Below are 7,063 nucleotides of genomic sequence, written 5' to 3'. Positions count from 1 at the left end.
TCAATGTGTCAATTGATTGACTCCACTCATTTGCTGCGAAGATTATGGCTTTCTTTTTTTTTGAGGGGAGGTGAGGTAAGACATGGAGATGGGGTGGGGAGAGGAAAGCTAGCAATAGAGTTGCCCAAAAAAAGAGGGTCACTGAAGCGTTCTTTTAAGGCACAAAAGTGAACAGAAGGGACTTAGAAGAAACTGTAGACAAAAAAGTAGAAATATATATGTATATATATATATATATTTAAAGCAAGCACTACATAACAGTTATGGTTTCACATATACAGTGCAATCTTCTTTTTCTGTCTTGGCAGACTGCCTAAACCAGGTTCAGGGTAATCTATGGGCCACAAACTGTCAGCGGGTTAGAGGGGTGTCTACCCCAAGCATGTGAAGATTTCCCCTGGTGGAATGGGTGGATGAGAACAATTTCTTCCAATGGTCATGAAAGGCAGCTGAAGCAGGTGCCATGGAGTGCTTAGAGCTTAATCAGACATCGAAGACACGAAGGTCATCCACTGCATCCCGGGTCATTGCTAGTCATTCTGACTTTTGTCTGCCGCTGGGCGCAGATGACTCTGAAAGAGAGAGTAAGGCTAATGACTTTGTGCAACTCTGCCTCACTTAAATCTAATTCATGCACAAATCAGGACATCTCTTTGAGATGTCATTGGTCCTCTTCAAAAAAGGACAAACAGCAACAACATTTAATTTGTCTATATCTGGTTTGTACAGAATTGTTTGCTTGTCCCATCCAATAGACTGTGAGCTTCTTCAGAGCTGGGTCTGTCTTTTGTCTTTCTTTGAATCTTCAGTGCTTAGCCCAGTGCCTGGCATATGGTAGGTACTTAATAAATGCTTACGGATGACTGATATTGCAGCAGTTAGAGAAAACATTAGAAAACATATATATATATATTCCAACATTCACTTAGCTAATTATACACAATAGAAAGATCATTGAATCATAAGTAAGAGGCTTGCATTGAGTCCTGACTTTGCCACCCATTAACTATGTGCCTGTGGACAATAACAATCATATGTAGTATTTTACTCATGGAAAAATTCTGTTCCGATCTCCACTGTACCAATGAGGAAACCAAGATGTTGGCTTGCCCAATGTCCCAGAGCTAGTAAATGTCTGAGGTGAGATTTGAACCAGGTCTCTACCCTCCCTTTAAGGGTCAGCTCAAGTGCCCCTTTCTCACTGCACCACCTAGCTGGACATTTAAGACCCATTTCATCTCTACGGTTCTATCATAGAATCACAGACTCTCAAACTATGAGGGAATGAGTCCACTTTCATGGACTAGAAGCCCTCTAGTCCAATCTGTACTTGAATAAGAATGCCCTTTACAACTTACCCGAGTGGACATCTAGTCTTTGTTTAAAGAACTTCAGGGAGGTCAAATCCATTGCCTCTTGAGCCATCCAGTGCAAGAGTAAAACAAGAGTAAAAACAGTTCTTGCCCTCAGGGAGCTTACATCTAGGTAGAGGAAACAATATGTATATATCTAGATATAAAGATACAAGGTGATTGGAGGAGTGAGAGGAGGAAGGCACTGCCAGCATATAACTGTCAAGCTTTTGAATAGTTCTAGTACTTAGGAAGTTTTTCTCAACATTGAGCCTAATTTTTTTTTCCTTTGCAACATACAAAAGAGTTTTATTCTAAGACTAACTTCAAATTCAGTTCAATTCAACTCAACAAGTATTTACTGAGTACCTGCTATGTATTTGATTCAAAAGTGAGCACAAAATAGTGCCTCCCCTCAAGGAACACACATTCTTCTGGGAGTCAGGTTGGTAGAGGCTTTTCCATAGACACGAATGAATAAATAAAATGTAATTTGAAGATGGAAAGAAGACTACTAAGTAGAGAGATCAGGCAAGGTGTTTTTGAGAAAGGTGACCTGAATTGATTCTTAAAGGAAGTACAGGATTCAGAGAGATGCATTGGGAGGAGGGATTATGGTCCGGTACAGAGAATGGCTTGGACAGAAAGGAATGGAGGCTGACAATGGCATCTTGAATCCAGGGAACAGCCAATGGCCCAGTTTAGCAGGAATATAAAACTAATCATGGGGAATAATGTGCAATGAAGTCAGATTGCAATATAAGGCTTTGGGGTTCTGGTTTTTAAAAATTTTATCCCATAATTGCAGTCATTTCAAGGTGTTCATTGGATATAATTAGGTTCACTCCATGTTCAGCATTCTAGACATTCTGTCTTATTCCTTCCACAGCATTGTTGTTGGAACCAAATATTTCTTACTTGTTTTCAGAAAAGTGTTAAAAACGGAAATTTGATTGATGGGATTTGAGGCAGGAATAAATGTTAATACATATAATAAATAAGGGCACAGCCATTTTAAAAGAAAGGTTTATTGGCTAACTATGCCATTTCTTCTAATAACTCAAAAGTCTATAATTTAATTTACAGAATGAAATGTGGAAATCAATTATTTAGCCCACAGCCTGGCATAACTGATTTTTAAAATTATGTTTGGAGAGGAAACTGCCTGATTTATCAGCTGAATTTGAAAAATGAGCACTTCGTATTGCCAGCAGTTTTCCATTTTCAGAACTCTCTGAAGAATTCAATCAGATTGAGTACACCAAAAATTTTTATCAGGAACGTATTATGAACAAGATACTGTGAAACAGAGATGAAATATGATGAAATCCTATCCTCAAGCAGTTTTCAATCTAACATGGTAAACAAAGCAAATCCACAAATAGCCATGAAGTACAGACAAAATATTGCAAGATGCTTGAGGAGGGAGGCATCCCTTTCAACTGGGAAGTACAGTAAAGGCTTCATTGCATCAGAGTTGAGTCTTGAAAAAATGGGGGGAGGGGTTGGATATTAGCAGGCAATGATTATGGTGGAGAGTAAAGATAGTAGTCCTGTCCAGGCCTGAAAGAGAGAAGGACAAGAATAGAAGATTGGAGCAGTCCAGTCTCACTGGAACTTAAAATATTTGAATAAATATTTGAATGAATGTGCCCTATGACTTCAAAGGAAAGTTGGAGCTACAATGTGGTGACCCTTCACCGCCAGGATAAGGAACTTAAAATTTATTCATCGGGCACTGTGGAATCATCGAAAGTTTTAAGGAAGAAAGTGATATGGTTCATCAGCTGTGGAAAGGATGGATTAGAAAGGGGTTAGACCCAGTTTCCTCATCTGTAAATTGAGTAAATGATTGCTAATATCCCCTTTACTCTTTATTTAAAAATTGTATGATTCAATGATTTTCTCTGAAGGAAGTGGAAGGAAGACCACTTAAGAGACTATTTCTATTATTGTTGTTGTTCAGTCATTTCAATTATGTCCCACTCTCTGTGACCCCATTTGAGGTTTTCTTGGCAAAGATACTGGAGTGGTTTGCCATTTCATTCTCCACTTCATTTTATAGATGAGGAAACTGAAGCAAACAGGGTTACTTTAATCCAAAAGAAGGGTGATGGGGGCTTGAAATAGGTGGATTGGAAAGATGGTAGAAAGAGAGAAATAAACATTTACATAGCACCTACTGCGTACCAGGCACTATGCTAAAACCTTCACGAATATTACCTCATTTGATCCTCACAATAACCCTGCAAAGTAACTGCTGTTATTATCGTTCCCATTTTACAGTTGAGAAGAAACTAAAGCAGACAGAGGTTATGTGACTTGTCCAAGGTCACACAGCTAGGGTCTAAGGATGGATTTTAACTCAGGTCTTTCTGACTTTAGACCCAGTGTTCTACCACTATGCCACCCTGCTATCTCTAAAAGGAAAGCATGTAGCTGGGAAGAGATATGGAAGCAGTATCAATAGATGGCAACTGATCAGAAAAGAGAGTTAGGAAGAGGGAAGAATGCAAAGTGATTTCTGATTGATTTTGAACCTTGGCAAGTGTGGCCTCAACAGAAATAGCACTTCCTCATACATGGTGCTTCATCTCCCGCCTCCTTGTCTTCGCACTGGCTGTTCGTCATACCTGACATATGCGCCTTCCTGACCTCCATCTCTTAGCAAATCTAGTTTCCTTTAAGGGTCAGCTCAAGTGTCACCTTATACATGAAGCCTTTCTTGATAACTGTATGCTAGTGGTGCCTCCCTCCTCACACTCTTCCCATCGCCTTGTATCTGTTTTGTTTATATCTAGATATATACATGTTGTTTCTCCTACCTAGACTGTAAACTCTCTGAGGGCAAGAGCTGTTTTTACTCTTTTTTTTTGTGCTCCCCAGCACCTAGCACAGAGCCTGGCATGTAGTAGGTGCTTAATAAATGCTTACTGACTAATTGACTTATAGGGAAGTTGGAAGCAGGGACAGATTTTGAGAGGAAGATGATAAGTTCAGTTTTGGATGTAGTGAGGTTGAGGTGCACATACAATGGGAGGTCATAACCTCTTAGAGCTCAGATCTGGGAGGTACGTCAGGAACCATCAGATCCAATTCTTTCATGTTACAGATGAGGAAACTGAGGTTAACTCACTTGTCCACAGTAACACAGGGGGTAAGCTTTAGAAGTAGAAATGTGATACTGGAACTATGAAGAGAGGTTGGGAAAGGAAGTCTAAGAGATCTAGGAGTCATCCATGTAAGAAGGAGGTCATTCAAACCAGGAAAAAGTGGAGATCAAGAGAGAGCTTGCGTTGAGAAAGAAGAGAATGGCTAAGAATAAAGCCTTGGAGAGAAGTACCTTCAATTAAAGAACAGAAAGGGATGAAAAGTCAGCAAAGGAGATAAAATAAGAGAGGTCAGACTGGTGAAAAAAATGGAGTCAGGAACAAAGCGAGGAACAGCCGATAGTAAGAAAGGAGGGAACAATCTACTATGTCAAGTGGGGAAGAGAGGTCAAGATGAATCAAGACTAATCATCATGAAAGAAGAGAAAGCAGGCCTGGATATTCTGGTGTCATCGATGTGTAAATTATTGTTTGTATAATAATTCAAATTTATTCACCCTGAAGGTGTACTTCACATACACAATGGTATTTATGGGAAGAGCATTTACCAGAACAGCTCTTAAGGGTTACATAATAAAATTGCGTTAAAACTGCCTAAATTAATTTGCCAGAGACATTGGAACAGTCTGGGCTAATGGATTTTGACTCTCCAGAAAGTGTCCACTCTTAAAAAAATAATCAAAGAAAAGGAAAGGGCATTCTTCTCCTGTGCTTCACAAAAGCTGCTATTCCCCCATCAAGGAGCAGAAGGACTTTGACCCAACACAGAGTTGGTCCATGTGACCCCTTAGTCAGTGGAGGAGAGAGGTCATTTATTCAGTGACAGACAGTTCTTGCTTCTCTCCAGAGGCTGAATGTGCTGGCTCAGCAGCTGCCATATCCTGCTGGCCTTAGAAATAGGAAACTAGTCTCAAGTTTCTAGTTCATTATCTTCCTTCATTGGATTACTGCCTCCTAGCCAAGCTAATCCCATCTGTTCGAAACACTTAAGTAGTGAAGCAACTCTGAGGGACAAGGAGTGAGATAGGCAAGAGGGAAAGGGAATGGCGAACCCACCTTGGAAAGTCATAGAGGTGAAATTCTGAATGTGAGAGCAAATTAAGTAATTAGAATGTCATTATTGATCAATGGATCAATCAATATGTATTTATTATGCACACCTACTGTGTGTCCAACACTATGCTAAGCCCTGGGGATGCAAAAAAAGTTAAAAACCAATTCCTGCCCTCAAGGGGTACACATTCTAATAGGAGAGACACAATTAAATAGGTGGAAATCAGATATAAATGGAGTGGTTGGAAGGTAAGCTTAGAGAAGAAGGCATTAGCAGCTGGGGAACTAGGAAAGACTTCCTGTAGAAGTCAAGTCTTAACGAGTTCCTAAGCGATTCCTAGAGGTGGCTGTGAGAAGAGAGAGCATTAAGACAAAAGTGAGAGTGAGAGAGCAGGAGGTGGAGGAAACAGATGCTGAGCAACAAAAGTCTAGCTACAGGGTTGGGCCGAATTTGGATTCAGTCAAAGGGCCGCACTTGAGGACCTAAAGGGCCACATGTGACCTCAAGGCCACAGGTTCCCCACTCCTGGACTCTAGCAGGTAGTGCCCAGAAAGTGGGAATTTAGACTTAGGATAAAGATAGCTAAGACAGGTATTCCAGGAAAAGAGATGCTCTGCTTGCCAGCTTCCTTCTCAACTCAGCTCCTTGTGTAGGAGACTTTTCCCAGCTCCTCCACCCTCTCACTCACTAGCTAGTTCTACCCCTCTGAGCTTACCTTCCATTTCCTAAGTAGATATATATACATATATACATATATACTTTACTAAGTATATACATATATTTATATATACATACACACACATACATATACACACACATCGTTCAGTTGTTTCAGTTGTATCTGACTCATTGTGACCCCATTTGGGGTTGTCTTGGCAGTGGTTTGCCATTTCCTTCACCAGATCATTTTACAGATGAGGAAACTGAGGCAAACAGGGTTAACTGACTCACCCAGGGTCACACAGCTGGTAAGTGTCTGAGGCCACATTTGAACTCAGGAAGATGAGTTTTTTGTTTTTTTTTACTCCAGGCCTGTTATTCTATCCACTGTACCACCTAGCTCATACATGTGTGTATGTATATATACATATGTGTGTATAGAAAGATAGCTATCTTTGTTCATAGTTGTCTCTCCCATTAGAATATGAGCTCTCTGACTGTTGTTGCCTTTCTTTATATCCCCCTATATATCTTTATATATATATTTAGCACAGAACCTGGAACACAGAAAGCTCTTAATAAATGCTCGTTGACTGAGTGTTCTCAGAATCAGAGTTTTGACTGAAGTAGAGAAAATATACCTTGGGGTATCCCCCTTGGTGGGAAAGAAATGAGTGTTTTGAGAGGAGTAGGAAGAGGTGTTTCCATCCTGGTTTACAGACCTGTCTTTTCTAGTGGCTATAGAAATGATGAGCTAATAGATATGAAAAGACCTTTAAGAGGTCATCTAATATATCCTCCTGCTATGAACCAAGACTCCAACCAGAGATGCTTTAAAACAATCTGAGATGTGCAACGAGACTTTGAGCTATCCAAAGGTTACTTAA

General features: G+C 40.2%; 1 long non-coding RNA gene across 8 annotated transcripts in view; it reads right to left on the bottom strand.

The window, feature by feature from the left end:
* Positions 1 to 532: 532 nt before the first annotated feature.
* The window catches only part of LOC114051526, a 106,390-nt gene continuing 99,859 nt past the window's right edge, over positions 533 to 7,063 (bottom strand). For 4 of the 8 annotated variants that reach the window (XR_003570163.1, XR_003570168.1, XR_003570164.1 and 1 more), the window contains 2 exons: positions 1,359 to 1,509; positions 533 to 572 (listed from right to left, as the gene is read on the bottom strand). This is a non-coding gene — a long non-coding RNA (uncharacterized LOC114051526). The remainder of the gene's footprint in view (positions 573 to 1,358; positions 1,510 to 7,063) is intronic. The other 4 variants (XR_003570165.1, XR_003570166.1, XR_003570167.1 and 1 more) reach the window with 3 other exon arrangements.

The sequence above is a fragment of the Vombatus ursinus genome, unplaced genomic scaffold (assembly GCF_900497805.2).
Source record: "Vombatus ursinus unplaced genomic scaffold, bare-nosed wombat genome assembly UNPS02014803.1, whole genome shotgun sequence".
In the NCBI taxonomy this organism is placed as follows: Eukaryota; Metazoa; Chordata; class Mammalia; order Diprotodontia; family Vombatidae; genus Vombatus; species Vombatus ursinus.
Note: the sequence above shows the minus strand (reverse complement) of the source record. Positions and strands in the feature narration are given on the sequence as shown.